A 23,871-nucleotide genomic window follows, 5' to 3' on the forward strand; every position below is an offset into this window, starting at 1 on the left:
CTGATGGGGACAAATTCTTCATCTGAGAATGGCTAAAACTTCCCTTCATTTCTGAAGAATATTTTCACTGGATATAGAATTCTAGATTGATAGCTTTTTCCTGTCAGTGTTTAAAAAATGTTGGACCACTCTGACCTCCATGATATCTGATGAGAAATCTGCTGTCATTAGAATTATTTTTACACTAAGGTACTGTATCTTTCTCTTTTCTTTCAAGATTTTTACTTTGTCTTTACTTTTCCGAAGTTTGAGTATGATATGCCTTGGCATGGATTTCTTTGAGTTCAGCCTGTTAGAATTCACTGAGCTTATTGAATCTGTAGGTTTGTTTATTGCCTACTATGAGAAATTCAAAATTTTTTCAAATACTTTTCAGCCCTACTTTCATTCTTCTCTTCTTCTGAGACTCCAACAGCATGCATCTCAAATAATTGTTATAATCCACAGGTCCCAGTTGCTTTTTTCATTTTTTTCAGTCTATTTTCTTTTTGTTGTTCAGATTGTGTAATTTCTATTGGTCTGTCTTCAAGTTTACTGTTACTTTCCTTTGCCTCCTCCATTATGCTGTTGAGCCCATTCACTGTTTTAAAATTTTTTTCAGTTATTGTATTTTTCAGTTCTAACATTTCCAGTTGGTTCTTCCTTAATTTTTCTATTTCTTTTCTGAGTCTTTCTATTTTTTCATTCATTTAAAATATGTTCATAATTTTCTACTAAAACATTTTTATGATAGCTGTTTAAAAATACCTGCCAGGTAATCCCATTATCGCTGAAATTTTTTTGTTGACATCTATTAATTGTCTTTTTAAATTCAAGTTGAGATTTTTTTTGGTTCTTATAATGATAAGTGATTTTTTAAATTGAAACCTGGACATTTAGGGCATTATGTTATGAGACTCCGGATCTTTTAAATTTTTTTTAGTATATTTTATTAAATATGTTGTTAAAGTAGTATCAATTTTTTTTTCCTTTGCTCCCTTCTGCCCAGTACCCCACTTTCCTCCAGCAATCCCACTCAACTTAGTTCATGTCCATGAGTCATGCATATAAGTTCTTTGGCTTCACCCTTTCCTATGTTATTCTTAACTTCTCCCTCTCTATTTTGTACTAACCAATTATGCTTCTTAATCCCTTCACCATTTCCTCATTTCTCCCCCTTCCCCCTCCCAGCTAATAACCCTCTGAATGATCCTCATACCTATGATTCTGTTCCTATTCTAGTTAGCTTAGTTGAATTTTGTTTTTATTTTTTAGATTCAGTTGTTGATAGTTGTGAGTTTGTTGTCATTTTAGTGTTTATAATTTTGATCTTCTTTTTCTTAACTAAGTCCCTTTGACATTTCAAATAATAATGGCTTGGTGATGATGAACTATTTTAGCTTTACCTTATCTGGGAAGCACTTCATCTGTCCTTGGAGTCTGCACGATCCTTCCCCATGTGGGAAGGCCACCCTCTCCTCCACACCCCCACTCTTATTAGGGTTTTCTGGACCCAAGGGTAGGTAGGACGACGACCATGTCCAGCTTGAAGCAGCTAGAGGAGCTTGAGACCTTCGCCCATTGTCCTTTACAAGATTACAAAGGGTCCTAATATTTGAGAGGGGGGGGATAGTTAATTTTTACGAACCAGGGGTATGGACTTGGGGGGGATTGCTGGGGGAGGGGGGTGCTGGGTGGAGGGGAACAAGAGGGAGAAAATTGGAACTGTTGTAACAATATAATCAATAAAAAACATTTTTAAAAAATGATAGCTTTGCTGGATAGAGTAATCTTGGTTGTAAGTCCTTGCTTTTCATCACACTGAATACTTCTTGCCAGTCCCTTCTTGCCTGCAAAGTTTCTTTTGAGAAATCAGCTAACAGTCTTATAGGCACCTCTTTGTAGGTAACTCTCTGCTTTTCTCTTGCTGCTTTTAAGATTCTCTCTTTATCTTTCACCTTTAGCATTTTAATTATGATGTGTCTTGGTGTGGTCCTCTTTGGGTCTAGCTTGTTTGGGATTCTCTGTGCTTTCTGGACTTGTATGTCTATTTCCTTCACCAAATTTGGGGACTTTTCCTTCATTATTTTCTCACATAAGCTTTCAACTTGTTGTTCTTCTCCTTCTGGCACCCCTATGATTCGGATGTTGGCACGTTTGAAGTTGTCCCAGAGGTTCCTAATCCTCTCCTCATCTTTTTCAATTCTTGTTTCTTTATTCTGTACTGGTTGACTGTTTTTTCCTTCCTTATGTTCCAAATCATTGATTTGAACCCCAGTTTCCTTCTCTTCACCATTGGTTTTATGTGGATTTTTTTTTTGTTTCACTTAGTATAGCCTTCACTTCTTTCCTTATGCGTTTGCCATACTCAAGCATATCTGTCAAGCCTGTGAGCATACTTATCACCAGTGTTTTGAACTCTACATCTGTTAGGTTGGCTATCTCCTCATCTGTGAGATTGGCTATCTCCTTGTCGCTTACTTCTCCCTCTTTGGGGCCATACTTTTCTGTCTCCTCAAGTTGACAGGTTCCTGTGTTTGTTTGCCTCTGTGTCTTAGGTAGAGCTGTCACTCCTGTTACATTGTAAGGGGTAGAGCCTTGGGTTTTCTTGTCAATAGAGAGCGACCTGTTTCACCACGTTGTTGTTCTGTTTGTGGGGGAGGGATCTGAGAGGGAACAATGTTGCTTGCTCAGCACTCGTCTCTTTTCCAGGCACTTCTACCACTTTGTATGGGACTGGCACCTCTCTAGTTGTTGCCCTGGCTGTCGTTCCCAGAGTGGATGGGTGTGTGGACATCCTAGGACTGTGGGGGCCCTTTAAACAAGTGAACTCTACTGAGAGACTGGAAGTTTCTTCCTCCACTCCAAACCCCACTGGCTTGCACAGTCAGGAGCAATGAGGCTTTATTTTCCCCAGCGCTGTTACAGTGAGCTGCATGGTCTGGTCTGGTCTGGTCTGGTGCTGGGAGTGCTCCCCAAGTGTCCCTCCTGACTTTTTAAAATGTGTGACTATGCTTTTTGCTGGCCCACTGCTGCTGCCACATCTGCCTCCACGCAATGTCCTCTCTGACCTAGCTCCACCCCTCATACCTGTCTGGATGAGTATTTCTTTTTTATATCTTCGTTTGTTGGACATCCATGCAGCTTGATTTCCTGGAACTTCTGGTTGTCTCTAGTTTTGAGGTAGTTGTATTTCTTCTTAGTTGTGGAGGGAGATGCAGCATGTCTGTCTAGGCCTCCATTTTGCCTGAAAGTCCTCAAGACTCTGGATCTTATATAAACTTTCTGTTTTATGTGACTTCCTCTGATACCACTCTGGTTGTGAGGAAGGGAAGCCACCTTTTCATTAATGCTCAGTGAGGATAGAACTCCAGGTTTTCTACTCAGCCCCCATTGACACCTGAAGACAAGAGGGCTTACTTATTACTGTTGGTTACGGGTTGGAATTCAAGCTCCTGATGTGGCTTCCACTCATACCACAGGGGATGCAGAGGTCTTATTACTGATGGACAGTAGTGTAAGTCTTGAATCTCCACTATATCTCCTCTCACACCAGTGGGGAAGGGGAAAAATGCCCCATTATTGCAGAGAAAAGTCCAGACTTCTTGCTGGACTTTTGGTGGTTTTCAATTTTTTGTGTGTGTGTGGTGTTTGGCAAGAGTAGAGTTATTATTGTTGAACACTGTTCTATCTTGCTAAAAGTCTTTAACAATTTTTTTTTTTTTGCCCTCTGGCTAGAAAAAGGAGGCTTTTTGAGATGTTCTTTGTCCACACCCATTGGCATACTGTGTGTCTGGTTTCTCCAATTCCAAGTCTAGTATATAAGAGGCAATATGAAAAACCAGGGAATTCAACACTGTGCTGTTCCTTGGGCCCTTCAGTTGCTCGTGGTCTGCCTTCTGTCCATCTTTCAGACTAGTTTTATATATAAGGTACAGAGGTTTTAGTTGTACTTAGCAGGAAGAATAAGAAAAAGTACTTCTCCATCTTTCTTGAAAGAGAAGTCCTTAAGTATATTGAGACTATTTATTTAGTCTTCTTTTTAATATTGCCCCCTCTAAAAAAAGTGGATATAAACAAAGCTTAACTTTCAAAATTAAATCTAAATGAAGAATCTCTGAGTTTGATTTCTTTAAGATATTGTGCACCAATGTTTTGGGAGTTAAACTCATGCTCCTGATTTTCCTGGAGAGCCTAGTTTTAAGTAATTACATCGTTCTAAATAAAAACATTTCAACAATTAAAAATGTATTTTTTATGTAAATAAATTTATAAATATGAGAAAACTTCTATATCTGAATCATCCCTATATGTATTTTGAAAAATAAAGTTACTGGTCATGAGATACTAGTCAACCCAAGGCAACTAACACTTTTTGGTGTACTTTTTGCTAACGATGTAGGTGATTGTTAGAGAATAATGGTAACAACAACAATAATAAAAGTGAACATTTAAAGAATATTTAACTATGAGCCATGAACTATGGTAAGCTTTTTGTTCACTGTCTCATGTAAAATTTACTACCTACCTATTCAGAAGATAGTAAAAATTTCCTCAGATTACAGGTGAGTAAACAGAGGCTTAAAAAAGTTAAATAGTTCACTTAGGGTCATACAGACAGCTAATGAGGGGTGCTGATGCTCTATGACACCATTGACCGTGACATAGATGAGCACCTCCTGAAAGAAATAATATGAGCTGCATATACTTATGTAATTTAAAATGTTCTAAGGGCCACATTAAAAAGTAAGAGAAATGTCAAATTTTTAATACATATTATTCAGCTCACTATTGCTAACTTCATTTTATCATATAATCAACATAAGAATTATTGAGATATTTTACTTTCTTTTTTTGTACTAAGTCTTCAAAATCTGATGTATATTTAGCACTTTCAGCACATTTTATTTTGAAGATTAAATTTTCATTGGAAATACTTGATGCACATTCAGTTTTGAAAAGTTTACAGTTGGGAAGAAGATTTACATACCCAAGTTGTTCCAAACATACACAGAATTTTATCAATAACTAAATTTGGCATAAGTTTTAAAGTTAAAATTTAAATAAATGAAAATCAAATACAATTAAAAATTTGTTTCCCACTTCTGGTCAAGATGGAGGCTGAGACAGACAGGCCACGTCTCCCTCCACAACTAAGAAGAAATACAACTACTTCAAAACTAGAGACAACCAGAAGTTCCAGAAAATCAAGCTGTATGGAAGTCTAACGCACAAAGATATAAAGAAGAAATACTCATCCAGACAGGTAGGAGGGGCGGAAAGGACATGGCGTGGTGGCGGCAGCAGTGGTAGCAGTGGCAGCAGTGGCAGCAGTGGCAGTGGCAGGCCAGAAGAAAGCAGTCAAACATTTAAGAAAGTTGAAAGGGACACCTGGGGAGTATTCCCAGCACCAGACCAGACCGAATAGCTCACAGTTCCAGCTCTGGGGACAAGAAAGCCTCATTGCTTCTGATTGTGCAAACCAGTGGGGGTTGGGGCAGAGGCAGAAACTGCCAGTCTCTCAGCAGAGTTTTCTTGTTTAAAGGGCCCCCACAGTCCTAGAACGTGCACAGACCCACCCTCTCTGGGAATGACGGCCAGGGCAACAGTTGGAGAGGCGCCAGTCCCATATGGAAGTGGGAGAAGTGTCTGGAAAAGGGGCACTGCTGAGCAAGCAACATTGTTCCCTCTCAGATCCCTCCCCTACAAACAGTGCCACAATGTAGTGAAACAGGTTGCCTGTACTGACGAATACCTAAGGCTCTTCCCTTTAAACATAATAGGTGCAACAGCTCTACCTAAGACATAGAGACAAACAAACACAGAAACCTGTCAAGATGAAGAGCCAGAGAAGTATGGCCCAAAAGGGGGAATGAATCAAGGTTCTGGTGGGAGAAGTAAGCAACAAGAAGATAGCCAACTTAACAGACGAGGAGATAGCCAGCCTAAGAGATGCAGAGTTCCAAACACTGGTGATAAAGATGCTCACAGGCTTGACAGATATGCTTGAGTATGGCAAACACATAAGGGTAGAAGTGAAGACTATGCTAAGTGAAACAAAAAATAATCCACACAAAACCAATGGTGAAGGGAAGAAAACGGGGGTTCAAATCAATGATTTGGAACATAAGGAAGGAAAAAACAGTTAACCAGTGCAGAGTGAGGAAACAAGAATTGAAAAAAATGAGGAGAGGATTAGGAACCTCTGGGACAACTTCAAATGTGCCAACATCTGAATCATAGGGGTGCCAGAAGGAGAAGAAGAACAACAAGTTGAAAGCTTATGTGAGAAAATAATGAAGGAAAAGTCCCCAAATTTGGTGAAGGAAATAGACATACAAGTCCAGAAAGCACAGAGAATCCCAAACAAGCTAGACCCAAAGAGGACCACACCAAGACACATCATAATTAAAATGCTAAAGGTGAAAGATAAAGAGAGAATCTTAAAAGCAGCAAGAGAAAAGCAGAGAGTTACCTACAAAGAGGTGCCTATAAGACTGTTAGCTGATTTCTCAAAAGAAACTTTGCAGGCAAGAAGGGACTGGCAAGAAGTATTCAGTGTGATGAAAAGCAAGGACTTACAACCAAGATTACTCTATCCAGCAAAGCTATCATTTTTTAAAAATGTTTTTTATTGATTATATTGTTACAACAGTTCCAATTTTCTCCCTCTTGTTCCCCTCCACCCAGCACCCCCTTCCCCCAGCAATCCCCCCCAAGTCCATACCCCTGGTTCGTAAAAATTAACTATCCCCCCCCTCTCAAATATTAGGACCCTTTGTAATCTTGTAAAGGACAATGGGCGAAGGTCTCAAGCTCCTCTAGCTGCTTCAAGCTGGACATGGTCGTCGTCCTACCTACCCTTGGGTCCAGAAAACCCTAATAAGAGTGGGGGTGTGGAGGAGAGGGTGGCCTTCCCACATGGGGAAGGATCGTGCAGACTCCAAGGACAGATGAAGTGCTTCCCAGATAAGGTAAAGCTAAAATAGTTCATCATCACCAAGCCATTATTATTTGAAATGTCAAAGGGACTTAGTTAAGAAAAAGAAGATCAAAATTATGAACACTAAAATGACAACAAACTCACAACTATCAACAACTGAATCTAAAAAATAAAAACAAAATTCAACTAAGCTAACTAGAATAGGAACAGAATCATAGGTATGAGGATCATTCAGAGGGTTATTAGCTGGGAGGGGGAAGGGGGAGAAATGGGGGAATGGTGCAGGAATTAGGAAGCATAATTGGTTGGTACAAAATAGAGAGGGGGAAGTTAAGAATAACATAGGAAAGGGTGAAGCCAAAGAACTTATATGCATGACTCATGGACATGAACTAAGTTGAGTGGGATTGCTGGAGGAAAGTGGGGTACTGGGCAGAAGGGAGCAAAGGGAAAAATATTGGGACTACTGTAACAACATGATCAATAAAATATACTTAAAAAATAAAATAAAAATATCCTGAAATGGCAGAAATTATACCTTGGTGTCAAGTAGTACTTTCTGTTCTTTTAAAACTCAAAGCCATTTCACAGACATACTTAATCTCATGAACCCTCTCAGGAATTTTTAAAAACAGAGTATTATTTTTGCAAAGTAATTAGAAAGTGAAGAAATAATTTTGAGTTAAATATCAATTTAAAGGGTATACTATTAAAGATTATATTGCAATATATTTTAACATGTTCTGTAATATTTATAATACACATAAAGACCAATTATGTCTTTTTTCTATTTAACAGATTACATGTGATATTAAATTTATTCTAAATAAATTATATTGAAAACATGACTTGACAAGTGAATATAAAAATAGTATCATATTTTGTTTGCTTTGGAAACTAGCATTACATTTAAATGTAGATTGAGATTTAACTGTTAAATCACCAATAATAACAACATTCATTATCTGATGATCAAAATTTGTCAATTTGTGTGTTTAAAAAATTAAATTATTATTTTTATTTGATTATTTATTGAGTCCTGTTTCTATCAGAAGACAGAAGTTGAGAACCCTGGGCCCTCACTAAATGCAAATACATATCCATTTGCATGGAGGTTGAGAGAGTAGGATATGGAGCCGGATGATCTGGGTTTGAGTTTCACTCTGCCACTTAACAGCTTGGGGACCTAGGGAAGTTACTTGAATTCTCTGTACCTTGTTTCTCTTCTCTACAAAATAATGTTAGGAATAGTATATGTATCTTCTGGGGTTGTGAGCATTACACGAGTTTACATATGTAGGGGCTTAGAATAGCTTTTGACCCAAAGAGAAGGCTCAGTGTTTATTTTTTATTGTTTATTATTTTAATGTTTATTAATTTAAATGGTTTATTTCCACCTGGATGTTCCACTGAACATGTTCAAAGCCAAAATTATCAATTTCCCTTTACTCCTGTTCTTCATGTACTTTCTATATAAATTGGTGTAACTGTCAAGAAATTTATCACCCTAATAGTCCATGATTCAAGTTTTCTTCTACTTACTCCCTTCATCGAATCACTAGCCAAGTGCTATATGTTTTAACTCTGATTTCTCCAAGTTCTTTGCTTTTCTCCTTTTGTAGCACCACAGCTTCTTAACTGGTCTTTTTGCATCACCTCTTATACCCCTAAATTAATTTTTCATACATTATGACACCTAGCTATAACCAAAGGCTGAGTAAAGTTCTCTCCCATTAGTGATTCTCAGTTGTTCACAAGACAAATCCAAGTTTCTTAGCATAGAATGACTACAAGCTCCTCTGTGATCTGTTTCTGCCTACTTCTCATTCATTCATTCATTCAAAAAATAGTTATTGAGCACTTACTAAGTATTAACCTAAGGTTTTGCTATCCCTGCTTGGCATTTTAACAAAACACCATGCTATTTAGAGTTTCTTGAGTTCATGTACTCTTTCTTGTCTTTTTGGGATGGCTCACAAGCTATTCTTTGCTTGCAGTGCTCATTCTCAAAGTCACCAAGTGTCTGAGCCAGGGCTCAGATTCATATTTCCTGGCTCTTCACCCAGTTCAGGACCAGGAACCTGTGCTACATCAACCATGAGGTGGGTAGTAGTCTCTCAGTAAGTGTTCCCTGAAATAATAAATGCTATCTATGACAATAACCAGACTAATTCTCAGTGCAATCTTACTAGTTCTTATGGAAGTTATCATATATCTTCTCACCTTTCTTCCCCTCAGTGAATTTTAGCTTCTTTGATCTTAAAAAGCCCTTGGAGCTTATATATATATATTTTTAAAATATAGGAGGAGAGAAGCTATGCCTTATATTGATCTAAAACACAGGTGTGGACAATGGGGCCTTGAGATACCTGATGTGTTCTCTAACCTTAACCCACATTTGAATGAGGATGGAGAAGCATAAGAATAAGCCGCTGGGGGTGGGGTGGGGTGGGGCTATTCAGCTCCTTATCTTCTCTCTCTTAAGCCTACCATGGCCCCTATAGCTTAGGCAATCATTCATATGTTTATTGATTCAATCAGCAAACCTTCATTCAGTATCCATTTAGAACCAAGCATTCTTCATAACTAGCTCATGTGAACCTACAGGTCTCTGGTTTACAATCCCTTTCTTCATCTCCCAAAGTCTCCACCCATAAGACGTGGTTGGTTGGTTCTTTTTCCCAGGTCGTATCTTTGTTTGACACTGAAGTCTGGCCACCTCTCAGTGTCTTATCCCTATTCTCCTGCCCTTCCATCCTGCGGACTGATTTGCTAAATAGGTTCTTAACGTCCCTGCCTCCTGCTCCCTCTGTAAGTGAATACAGAAACTTCCCAGAACCTGGACACAGATGGTGTGTGTTTGGGGGTGTTGTCATGGTGGTATGAGTATCAAAGTAGAATTTAGGAGTTTTAATTTGAACTTAATTTGACCAAATCTTTTTTATTTTTTAATTTATTTTATTTTTAAAATTTATTTTTATTGTTTTTCTATTACAGTTGTCCCACTTTTCTCCCCATTGCTCCCCCCCACCTGGCCCACCCCTTCTCCCATAGTTAATCTCCACCCCGTTGTCCATGAAATTTGACCAAATCTTAAACTAGAACATGCTAGGACCTCTGAGAGAAACAGGAGAGAAAAGATGGCATAGAATAAATTCCATAAGCATTTTTAAAATCCTCTAAGGATTAGTTTGAATATGAGACTAGGGAAAAAAAGCAGTCTTGGCTTGTAAAAAGAATATATCATGTGTACCATCCAGCTGCTCTGCAAAATTTTGCTTAGGAAACGCACCTGGTGTAAGAGGCAGAAGATTTAAAAATGCAGAGCATCACTGTCTTTTTCTAGAAACAATTACTCTATTGTCTCTTGCCTCATCTGCAAAAGCCACCTGTGACAGTGACAGAGTGAAGTCAAAAGTACAAGGAGGTCCATTATTTCAATTATTTTTTTCTCAAAAGGATCATTTTACAGCTGGATTCTCCCTAATTCGTAGAGGAAAAGAGATTCTAAGAAAAGCTTTCAGCTGTTTTGGCTTTTTACAAAAAGCTGTCATAGCTGAAGTGCAAAAATAATAGCACCAGTGCCTGAACTGGCACTGAGAATACCCTATCTGTGCCACTCACTCCAGCTCCTTTTCTATCTGCTGCGCTTTCTCTTCTCCCATGCCCCTGCCCCTTACCATCTTTATTCCTTTTTCAGGGACCAGGCTTTGTCTGTAGATGTCTTGAAGCCACTCAAATGGTAAGTAATGGTGATGTTACAGAAACAGGGGTGTCCAAAAACAAACCCCAGAGATTGCAGCTGGGGGATGGGGAAAAGCAAGCAGCTTTTAAGAAGCCTTTGCATGCCTGGGGCTAGTTGCTAGTGTCTTTGTTATGCAAAATGGCTTTGATACTTCCAAGGCCCAAGAAGACAGGAGGCGTCTTGAACTGTGGGATGGTACAGAAGGAGCCTACAGAGCCTGCGTAGGGTTCTGTGAATGGTCAGAACTGGCTGCAACAACCACTGCGTCAGAGGATGCAGTCAGGGATAGATAAGCAGCTGCGGACATTTTAGCTGGGTCTCGCTCTCGCTCTGGCTCTCTGGCTCTCTCTCTCTCACTCACTCGGTCTTGCGCTCTCCCTCTCTCTCTCGCTTGCTCTCGCTCTCGCTTGCTCTCTCTCTCTCTCTCTCTCTCTCTCTCTCTCTCTCTCTCTCTCTCTCTTTCTCGTGTGCCTTCTCCATGCAGCTTAGTGAAAGGGCCTTCTCCATGTGGATTAAAGAAGCTGAGTTCTCCATGTGGTTTTGAGAGGGCTCTCCAGGCCACTTTAAGAAGAGGCTCTCGCCATGCGGTTTTGAGAAGGAGAAGAGATCCACGCGGTTTGCAGGAAGAAGGCAGTTTACAAGGAGGCTGAGAGTCCACGCGTTTCTGCATTAAAAGCTGGAGGGCACCATGGCGCAGAAAGGACCTCCCCAATCAGAACTGAATGATTGGCAGCTACTGGTAAAGTGAACTGTGCCTAGGAAGTAGGGAAACAATGTTTCCAACTTTTCTAAGGCTGGCCTGGTTTGTTAGGGGGAGGTAGAACTGTGTGTTTGTGGGTATTTTAAAGAATATAGACTCAACAGCAGAAATCCGCAAGTAATCTAAATCTATTTAACTGTTAAATAAATAGTTCTTTTTCTTTTCACTAAACTCTAGTACTGAGAGTTGTAATTCTGGCGGCGGGCAATCAGGCCCCTAACTAAACGGCCTGTGGGTTATGTTTCAATCAGAGCAGCCCAGAGGTTCTGTTACAGTGACATGAGCATAAACTCTCTTCTCAGGCTGTCTGAAGTCACCAAAGCCCCAGCCTGTACCCTCTCTGCCTCCCTGGACTGCTGTCCGGACAGCTTGGGACCTTAGCACTTCTCTGCATGGGCTGATTCAGCCTTTATCAATCTTCAGTCATTTCTAAATTTTTTTAACCATGTTTGTGTCCCAACCCCCAAAGTCATGTGTTGAAGTTCTAAAGCCCAATGTGATGGTATTTAGGAGTGGGGCCTTTGGGAAGTGATTAGATTGTGAGGGTGGAGCCCTCATAAATAAGATTGACAACAGAGGGAACTCCCTTGTCCCCTTCATTAAGAAAGCTGAAACCTGAAAGTGGGCCCTCCCCTGACCATGCTGCTGCTTTGATCTTAGTTTCCCAGCCATTTCTGTTTTTTATGTTACCCAGTCTGTGGTATTTTGTTATAGTAGCCCCAATGAACTAAGACAGTAACCTCAACAATGCATACAGTAAAAGCAAATTAATGAGTGCCCAAATTGTGTGCCATTTAGGATCATCTTTCATAGCACTTTCATAGCACTTGTGTTCATGTTCTGCCTCTTGGAAAATCCCATGAGGTTCCTCAGGTCTCCTCCTAGGTCACTGAGGGAGGGTCTAAGGTGGCATTCTCTCACCACTGCGAGGACCTTGGGCTCCATGTTTACTCTGTGAATAACCTTGGCCAAGTTATCATTTCCTAGGAGATTTCTATGTTTTAAATCTATAGAAAAAATGGTCATCTCTGAGAATTTTCATTAGGATCAAATGAGAACATCTGTAGGGCCTAGCAGATGTCTAATAATAGAACACACTCAAGAAATGTTTGTTCCTTGATCTAGTGCTCTCACTGGATCAGGGAATAAAACTTAAATAATAAGCCTTCCTGCTTTTATATTTGGCAATCTGCTAAACTGGGTGATTGGTCCTCAAAACAATCATCTTCCCTCCCCATTTTATCAACTTTCCTAGGGTAACACAATTACTAATTATAGAGCTAAGATTCAAATCGATGTCTGGATGATTCCCAAATCCATGCACTTAATAATAATGCTACACTGATTTCTAGATAAAAATTAACCATATTGAGATATACATTATATACAATAACATTTAATCATTTAAAAGTATATTTTGATGAATTTTGACCAATTTGTATGCCTGTTTAACCACCAACACAATTCAGATTTCACTCCCAGACGTTCCCCTGTGCCTCTTCCTGGTCAATTCCCTTTGCTGCACCCCTAGATTTGTGTCTCGTTGTTGAGTTAAGTCTATTCTTTCTTTTTCTTTTTTTTTTAAGTCTATGCTTTTTTATTGCTCAATAATTTGTTCACACAGTGGGACAATTTTTTCTTACTCATTGCTTGTTAATGAACATTTATTTTTGCAGTATCTTAGTCCTGTCCGTTTGTCTTCACCGTCATAGATCACTAAGGAGCCAGCATCTCTTGCTGGAACCAGTGTGATCCCCTAAGCTGGTCTCCCAGCCTCCTCCTGAGCCCGCTCCAACTTATTTTCCATCCTATGGGCAGAGTGATCTTCAAAGGTGCAAATCTGATCAAGAATCATCGACTCACCCTGAAACTCTTCATCCTGGGGTAAAGAGCAAAATCTGTATTTTGGCCAGCAAGAACATGCATGGCCCGGCTCCTTCTCACATATGCTATCTGTCTTATGACTGCTTTGCTCAATGGCCCATTGCCCTCCTGTTCCCAAACCCACTTGGTCACTCTCTGCTCTGCCAGTTAATGCCTACTACTCTCCCTCAACCTCCACTCAAATCTCATTTGCTCAGAGAATCCTTTTTAATGCTGCTGGTTGGGTCAGCTCATTATAGAATTATATTTCTTTTTTCCTTAAGAGCATTTTTCCCAGTTTGTAATCTCACCTTCGCTGGTGGGATTGCAATAAATAATTAGTATCTGTTTCACATCACCCAGAGATCTGGGGAAGAAGAATACATGCCTTTTCACATCCTGTTGCCTTGCCCATGTTGCTTAGTGCTTGGCACATAATAGACGCCCAGTAAATAAAAGTTAAATGCATAAATGAATGAACTGACCCTTAGGTTTGCCAGTGTCCCCCAGGACACTTCTAACTACCACGAGGAGGTAAAACTCTTGTTGACCTCTGAAAGGGGGACATTAAGAAAGGGGATTTCATTTATGGAGTATTTATTTTGTGCTAGACTAGGTGATTATCTTACTGTTGGTATTTGGGAGAAATATGTGCTTGGAACTTTGGAAAGATCACCTTGTATGAGAGCTCAATTGTGAAACAAGCATAAGAAATCAGATCATATAGGCAAATTACTAAAAGGATGGATTAGTTTCTAGGTCCCAAACCCTTGATTATAACAGGCTTGAAATTAGTCACAGAGATAAAAACAAAAACAAAAACAAAAAACGAGTCCTTTGGAAAGGGGGTTAACTAACCTCAGAGGAAGGGTAACCTAAACTATGTGAGGGAGGGGCTCTCTGCAGAGCAAAGGTCTGGACCCCTCTGGCCTCAATATAAACTCTTCTGTTCTCATTACTCTAGAAATGGCAGAATCTGCCTTCTTTTTTTTCTACATTCATCAAGTAGCCTTCTAATTATAATCTGGCTCCCTATGCCTATTGGTCGGTCCATAGGGAGTGAATATAGCTATCAACTAAACTAGTCTCAGTCCCTTTAGTGTGCTGTATATCTCCTTGTAATTAATCCTTCAGCATTCTGGTTTTGTATATGGGTTTTGGTGATAAGCTTGGTTAAGAGGAGTCTGTCTTTAATAGATGGCTGTGTCCTCTGCTCAGCCTCAGGCTTCTGAGGTGGCCCAGCTAGTTAGCCAGAACCTGGACAGTGGGGAATTCGCCCTGAATGTGCCCTGCTGTGGGTACCGATTGGGGCTGTTTATTTTGCAGATCAGCAAAGTGATGGTTATTGGAAAGGCATTTTAATATAGTAATTATTGAAGAATGTGGGTCTCTCACATTGGAATTTGGAATAATTTCTTTATGTTTCTTGGACTTATGACCAGCAATACAAGAAGAAAGGGAAGATAATCAATGACAGCTACTGAAATGCTTTACATTAGAAACCTATACTTGGAACTCTGTGTTCAGCTTAAGTAAAGCTCAATTTTGAACACCAAAGGGAAATGTGTTTTCACAGTGATCTCTTTGTTTATTATAGAATGAAAAATAACTATCATGTATGAAATACTTACCAAGTGCCAGATATTATTGTTTCATTCACTAGATATTAATCACTGCATCTTTAGCAAACAGATTTTCTGTCTTGGTTTCCTAAATGTAAATGAGAATAAGAATAGCAAATACTAGTCTACTTTGTGCCAAACAAGCCCTTTTCCACATGCTTAACCTTAGTTGGTTTTCATAAGCAAACTAGGAGGAAGTGCCATTATACCAGAGCAGACCCCCAAAGGCCGGAATTATCTTCTGAAGAGCAGGCCCCTTGTACTACAGCCTTCCCTCGCTAGGTGAGTGTGCTAGAAATGCATCTGTATTAGTGTACTAGCTGGTGCCGTTGTGAGAGGATATGTTCGGCTTCAGTGAATTTTTTTTTGAAGACTCTTTCAATGTGTTTGCTCAGTTCATGGTGGGTGATTTATGAGTGCACCTGCCCACACCATGCTGAGTGTTCAGCAATTTTTGACCAAAAAACAGCATGACCCCTGTGCCCCACCCTCCCTATTCACCCGATCTCACCCCTAATGACATTTTGTTGCCCTAGATGAAAAAAAGTTGTCAAAGGGAAATGTTTTACTGATGATATGGAAGAAGTGAACCACAAAAATGGCAGAGGCACTAAAAGGCATCAAATTTGATGAGTTCAAAAACTGTTTTGAGCCATGGAAAAATGTTTCGATAAGTGTATTGCATCAAATGAAAAGTACTTTGACAGTGACTGAAATTTAAACATATGAAAATAAATACACAATTTTTATAAATAAATTCCATTTTCTGGGGGTGGGGTCCCCCCTCATATAATGATTATACAGAAGAGGAACTTGCTCAGGATTATACAGCTAGTATAACTGAAAGAGAGATCTGTTAAAATCAAGCAATGTGGCTTTGGAACCCATTCTTTTAAACACTTCATATCTCATAGAATTAAGTCAGTAATATATATAAACCACTTTGACCAGTGTTTGGCTTACTTTAGGTGTCAATAACTGGTAGCTATTATTGTTACCAATTTGTTTTTATTGCTCAAGTTTCTAGGCTAGGAAAATGGAACTGTAACTGAAATCTTCTATATCCAAACCTCCTCAACTTTTCCATTATTTTTTTGCTGCTGTGCATTTTTCCCTAGGGAACTAAAGTCAAAAAACACTTGAGCTTGAATTACACACTTTGAAACTGCCTGTATAACAAAAGTCATGTGTTTTAAAACTTAACATTTCCCCCCTTGGTTCTGCCTTATCTCTGCTCTGTTTTTCTTTATTCCTTGTGCATTCCTGAAATAGCTTCACAACTTTTAACCATATGTAAAGCCACTTGTACTTAGGGACTGGGTATTTTGAAACTTGCAACAGCTTTACCCAAATCTTAAGGACATTTACACATAGTGCTTTTATTGCTCATATCTAAGAAAATGAAAAAGTTAAAGCTATTAGGAAAGGCAAGATATTTAAGACTATTTGCAGTCCTGGGAATCATATCCACTGTGAGTTGGAACACAGAAGTTTATAAGATCAGGGGAGAAGCTCTTATTATGTCCTTGCTCTATAAGCCAAAGAAAGGAATAGGATTCTTCAGCTTACAGCTGACACCTAAGATGGTTTGCATGTCTAATGACAAGCCAGTCATACAATTAATTTTTCTCCAAAGAAATGATCATCCTGAGCCCTTTATTTTTATTTTTTACTGAACTTAAAATATGGTTTAACCTGTAGGATTTGGGCAGGATTTCCCCCCCCTTTTTTATTGAATTTATTGGGGTGACACTGGTTAACAAAATTACAGAGGTTTCAGGTGCACGATTCTTCAACACATCATCTGTTTACCCTGTTTTGTGTTCACCATCTGAAGTCAAGTCTCCATCTATCACTATTTATCCCCCATATACGCTCCTTTACCTCCCTTTACCCCATCCCCTTGCAATCACCACACTTGTCCCTATGAGTTTTTTCTTTCTGCTCAATCCTTCCACACTTACCCAGCACAACCTCCTTGTCCTGAGGCTTTTCAAAGTACAATTTATTTTAATAGAAATAAGACTAGGACTTAAAACCAAATTGGAAACCAGCTTCCAATTTTGTTGACCAGATATGTGGGGGCTTTCTGTGGATCATGCAAAATGATTTTCTGAGCATTGGTATTATTGAAAGTATATTGGACCAGAAACCTGCTTTTCCACATAGTGATAATGTGTTATTCTTTCCTCTTTTTCTTTATCATTTAATCAGTTGATCATCTAGAAACATTAGCAGCTATTTAGCTGTTTCAGTCTTGGTCTTATACAATATCATTCTTATTCATAGAAGTTTTCTATTTTGCCAGGAGGTTCAGTGAATTATTTAGACATTACTCTATAAACCTTTCTGTGGGATATTAACCTCACTGTATACAGGAGAGTCACTTGAAATTTTCTGGCATTTTTGGGTGAGTTCTTAGTGGCTTCTAACAGATCAGAATTAAATAATCTTGCCCTTGGTATAGATTGGTGTATTTAGTAATTGACTTTTAAAAACCATTGATGAGAGTGAAAAATTCAGTAAGAAACTTTATCCTGAGGACCATGGCTAGAAAGAGCTGCTAGTGATTATAGATGATAGAGCTCACCACGCTCTTCCCTCTGCTAATTGTTTTCAGCTTTTAGATTTGGAAGTGCAATCAATGTGTCTGCTTCCCTTCAAAAGATGCTGCTAATGCTTCAGTGTGTATGTAGAGTAATGGAGAATTTTGTTTTAACACCTAAACAAAGTGAAGGAAACACCCTCTTTGACCTTTGCCCAACAAACACCATGCAGCTTCCTTCATTTACTTTCAGCAGATTAATCCAGCCCCTGGATTCCAAAGCAAACATGGGTTTGAGAATTAGAGCCAGGTGGGACAAATCAGGCAATGATTTAAAACTTTCCATGGGCTCTAGAGCTCTTTTATAAAGGCTTTGTTTATATATTTTAAACTCTCACAGGAAGGACTGTTATCACAGATTCATTATAAAAGAATGGAAGGATCTATGAATTGTGATTCAGGTGTGTGTGTGTGTGTGTGTGTGTGCGTGTATGTGCATGCATATTTATTGGGAGAGTGTGGGTGTGCTATTGGGTTTGAGTCCTGGTGATATCACTCATTAGTTGTGTGAACTTGACCTAGTAACTTGGCATGTCTGGATCATTATTCTCATCTGTTAAATATTTGCACTGCACATTTAAAAAAAGTGAAATTTAAATCAACTAATAAATATAAAGAGCCAGAATGGTGCCAGGCACTTGTCTAAATATATATTGGAATGGTGTTTGACTGTTCTGCAATACCTTTGAAGAGTGACGGGATGTCATCAAGTTGAGACATGAGTGACTCCTCTGACTGGAATCATAGACAGTTTAAATAAAGCCTTTGATGTGAACATTGGTCCTCACAATGAAACCACAGTGCATAAAAGAGAGATCATTTATGCTAGTGGAGAAAAGCAAGCTTTAAAAAGGAGAGATATTATATGTGCAAAAAATGCACAGATCTTAAATGAACAATTTCAATGATGTTTAACAAATGATTACCTTCATGTAACAATCGCAAAATCATGATATACAACATTTCTCTCACCTGGAAGTTCATTTGTGTCCCTTTCTGATCAATACTTGTCTTTGGCAGAGAAAACCATTCTTTTGATTTCTATCACTACAGATTAGTTTTGTCTTTTCTGAGATTTCTTTCTTTCTTGTTTTTATTTTTGTTTATTCTACTACAGTTGTACCTATTTTTCTCCCTTTGCCTTCCTCTGCCCCAACCACCCCTCGCTTTTACAGTCAATCCCCACACCGTTCTCCATGTCCATGGATCATTCATACATGTTTTTTGACTAATCCCTTTCCCTTCTTTTCACCATTTCCCCCCTCCTTACTTTCCTCTGGCAGTTGTCAATCTGTTCCATGTTTCCATGTCTCTGTTTCTATTTTGTTCATTAGATTCCTCTTATAAGTGAGATCATATGGTATTTGTCTTTCACTGACTGGCTTATTTCACTTAGCATGATAGTTTCTAGTTCCATCCATGCTGTTGCAAAAGGTAGATATTCCTTTTTCTTTTTGCTTCATAGTATTCCATTGTGTAAATGTACCACAGTTTTTTAATCCATTCCTGAACTTTCTATACATGAAGTAATATAGAATGATTTTGAGATATGTTTGTGGTGTTCTTTGTATCAGTAGTTTGTTTCTTTCTATTGTTAAGTAATATCTTGTTGTATGAAGATACTATGCTTTTTTATCCTTTCTTTGTTGATGAACATTTGGGTCTGTTATGAATGGATCTCTATAAACATTCCTGTACAAGCCCTTTTTTTTTTTTTTTGAGCAAATGTATTTCTGTTGGGTAAATATCAGTTTCCCACCAGGTATATATGAGAGTTCTAGTTATTCCACATCTTCACCAACACTTGGTATTGTCAACCTTTATAATGTTAGTCATTTTGGAAACAGAAATCTTTACCACCTGATTTAGGTCAAGTGATTTACAGTAGTTATTTTTAACTTGAATGTCTTAACACAATACTGGGTCTGGACTGACTATGAGGTATAACAAAGAATTTACTCAAAAACAATAATAACAGGAGCTTAAGCTACCAAGCTTATAAATAGTTTTGCTTAAACGTTGAAGAGGATTCAAGGTTATCTCCAAAATAGCATGACTCTGAATTATGGGCATCATGATATATATTTTTTTTCTGAGAGAGAGAAAAGGATTATAGTTAATGTTACAGAAATTACATTACAGACTCTATTGATATGTCGCAATTATGACAAGTGAAAGTTCTAGATCCACTCTTAACAGCTGTAGCAATTATGAATTACTGTAGGATAGGATGAGAAAGCTGTGAAAACTCAGGGGCAAACAAATAAAAGTTTGCACAATGTAATAAAGTGGTGTGTGATCTGTATTCAGGTAGCTTTATCTACCTATAGATTCATTTACCTATTTATTCAACAAATTTTTACTGAATACCTAACATAAGCCAGTGACTGAGCTCAGTTCTTGGAATACAAGAGTGACAAAAGTGTAGGAACTCTCCAGTCTAGTGGGATTAACTGACACACACACACAGATGACTACACAATAGTTGCTCAGCACTTAAAACAAAGAGATCAAGATTGCAAGTTAAATATAATGTTTACAGATGTCACAAGATAACTCAAAGATGAACTAGTGACACTATTTATTAATTTGTACGACATTTGTTAAGCTCTCACTAGGTGTTAGAGACTTTGGTTTCTGAGAAACAAAAACAAGAAAGCAATTTCTGTCCAGTGGTTTTCAAATGTTAGTATACACAAGAAAAAAAGAGAGAGCTTGTTAAAATTGTTGATTTCCTGATTTAGTAGATCAAGGGTGACCAGGAATCTGAATTTCTAACAGGCATTCTATGAAATTCTTTTTTTTCTTTTTTCTTTTTCTATCCCCAATAATAGAGCTCCTGATGGGACTATTACTAAGGCTCTACAGGGACTAACCACTCTAGCAAATGAACAGCCAGAAAACTAAGGTATTGACGATTCTATAACAGAATGGTTAGAAAACTGGTTTGGCAATTGGAAAAGAACAATCACATCAGCTCTTGTCTCCCCTCCTTCATAGTAGTAGCAGGTGTCCTTAATGCTTTAGGCTGCTGTATTATTCCCTGCATCAGAGGTTTAGTTCAGAGATTAATTGAGACTGCACTAAGTAAACAGATGCCAATAATTTACCAACAGAAAAATCTCCTCCTGGAGGCTAAAGAAATCTTTGCTATGAGGCAGAGAACTGAAAAATCCTCATGAGTTTTGAAGGGACAAATTAGAGGTTTGAGTAGTCAATTTTCCAAAAGAGACAGGGAATTGTTAGGGATAAAGAAGCAAGCCAGTGACTCTCAAACCAGTAGGAGATAATTAACAGATGAATCATGGAAAAGGGGCAAGAAAATGACATTCCAAAGCTCCTCACACATATCTCAGGGATCTAAAGGAGGAAGATTGTCATCACCAAACACAGAGAAATGGGAAGATGTAGCTAGATAACTTTGCAAGTAAGTTGGAGATAGACCTATGACTAGATTACCCTTAATAACACTCTTAGTTAAGTTGTTAATCATGTTAGATTGTGAACCTGGATTAACCTGTTACAGCAGATTCAGCAAGAATAAACCACCTGGAGACAGTGGATAAGGGAAGCAAAGGGTTTATTGTCAGCGGCCAGGCCGAGACCAAGTCTCCAAAATGGCACTGACCCCGAATGGGGTTTAGGGCAGGGTTTATATAGGGTCTTTTCCTTCGGTGGGGAAATGACCCCAGCAGGAAGTGGGGGGTGGGGCAGCTGCAGGTAGGTGTGTACGAGACATCTGGCAGCAACAGGGACAAGGTTTATGGGGTTATCTTCAGTCATAGTTGGCTGCTTAGCTGGATTCTCTGCAGGACAGACAGCTCTGCAAAAAGGCCAGATTCTCTGAAAGAGAAAAGGCCTTAAAGAGGCAATTATTTAATACTAGCAGCAGACATTGGCAAATTTTTACAGACCTTAGGCAATGGGGCCCTTAGGGATGACTGGAACTCCTTACAAGGAATGGCTGAAGCCCCTACCTATTCTATGAAATTTTGATGTCTGTTATGTGGGCAACTTTTTTGATAAACACCTCATATATATATATATATGAATATATATGAAAAAAGACATAAATGCTTAATTATATGACCACATGAATGAGCAATAATGGAAATATGCATGAAGGAGGTAAATCCACTTTCACCTCCAGGAAAACAAAATTTTTGTCATTGTGATGTCTGAAGGTGATTGAGTAACAAGCACTATGCTTACATTGTAATAATCAACAAGAAATTGTTGTCCTGCTGAATTCAGACTCAAGATGGCAACTATGACCCAAATTTCCAGCCTGTCCTATGAATTTTAGACTTGTCAGCCCTGATAGTTCTATGAGCCAATTACTTAAAATAAATTCTTTCTATATATATTTAAACAAATCAGTTCAGCAGCACTGACTCTGCTTCTCTATGGCAACAGTTGGTAAGGACTGGTAATCAGCTGTCCCATTTCCAAGGGGCACTGTGTTCCAATTCACCCCACCCACCATGTGGCACATTTCCTCATGTATCTAATTTGCTTTATCTCTTTTGGCATTTGGGTTTCTGACCCTCACTCTATAGAGAGACATAAGGTTAAATCTTGTTAGTGTAAATGGGCCAGGCCAGGTTAGAAGCTTTGGAGGTTCTAGCATAGGGAAAAAATAAGGTGCCTATCTTCCCTCCCTCCCCTCATTTTGCCTCTATGTATTTAAAATTAAAAATATTAAACTATACAAAAGTGTAGGCCAGTCCCATGAAGTTCTTATTTTTCCCCTTCAAGGCGACCTCCTGTGTGCTTTGTGGGAAATAGAAAATTCTTTCCCAAGTAATGTTATGCTGTTGCTTTGCTGGTATCTAATTATGGATTTGGTCTATCTCTGAGGACACTGGGTTGCCTCCAACCTGCATCATTTCTGCATGACCACATCAGCATTACAATTAAACTATAGAACAATCATCATTGAGAACCCTCTAAAGTCTAGCTGAACAGAAGTCTTATAACTAAATAAGGATATAAAGAAGAAGCCACACCAAGACTAGCAGGAGGGGTGGAGACATGTAATGGGCTGGTCCCACACCCATGTGTGATTGGTTAAAAATCTGGAGAGATACCTCAGCTATGAAGATCCCCCCTGAGTCTCCTCTCAGGGTTCCAGTGCTGGGAAGAGAAGTCTCCATAACTTCTTGCTGTGAAAGTCAGCAGAGATTGTGGCTGAGTGAGACAGAGAGCTTCTGGAGTCCCACATGATCCTCTTAAAGGGCCTGCACATGCACTTATTTGGACTCACTTGCTCTGAGCTCTGGCACTGGGACAGTGGCTTTAAAGGTGCCAGGGGCATATGAGGAAGAACTGAATTGTCTGGCTTCAAGGAGAGGATTGGAGGGGCAGCTTTCTCCCAGACAGAAGTGTTGGCAAAAGCCACTGTTTCTTTGTTGAGCCCTCCCCCTGCAGGCACAGGCAGATGTCATATCTTATCTCCATCAACCTAACACTGTTCATTCCACCCTGGTGATTCCTGAGACCCCACCTCACCCCACCCAACTTGCAAGCACCTCAAGCCATTTCCAGTGGCTTTTCCATACAAACAGCCTATTTTGGCAATGCTGCTGATTTTCTTAAAATCTCTTAGAGGTTTACAAACCCCAAACAAGCAGCATCCGGCCTCAGCATGCCTCATCCCTCTTGCTAAGCAGCCCCAAGCCTCACACTAATGGCAGCCAGCCTTGATTCACAACTTAATCTTCCGGGCACCTCCAAGTTCAGCACAAATGGCAACCATCTTCAGATAGCTTTGTAGCTCATACTAGGTGGCCCCAGGCAGAGAAAAAGCAGCAACTGAACTTGGCCTGCATCAGAGCCCCTCTCAAGAGGCCCCAGAACCAACACAACTGGTAGCCTGCATCAGACCACACCAGAGCATCACCCAACCAACTTCACAAATGACATATCCAAAGGGTGGACTCAGCAGGAACCAAAACCCTGATAAAAAGCATATCCTGCTCTGTGGGACCAGCCCCCACACAATAGCCCCTCTGCTATAGTTCAAATCAGTTCTCACAACCAATCAGTCTGAGGGTAAACCCCTCTCATTAATGTGCCAACAACAATCAAGTCTCAGCTACAACAGGAGGGCACACACAATGAACACACCTGAAATACCCAGCTCAGGTGTCTAGGGAAACTGCCACTTGGCCCCACAGGACACCTATTACATAAAGACCACTCTAGCAAGGCAAGGAGATGTAGCAGCTCTACCTAATACATTGAGACAAACACAGGGAGGCAGCCAAAAAGAGGAAAAAAGAAACAAGTTGCAAATAAAAGAATAGAACAAAACTCTAGAAAAAGAACTAAACAAAATGGAAACAAACAGTT

This window comes from Furipterus horrens, unplaced genomic scaffold (genome assembly GCF_987537825.1).
Source record: "Furipterus horrens unplaced genomic scaffold, mFurHor1.1.pri manual_scaffold_4, whole genome shotgun sequence".
Classification (NCBI taxonomy): domain Eukaryota; kingdom Metazoa; phylum Chordata; class Mammalia; order Chiroptera; family Furipteridae; genus Furipterus; species Furipterus horrens.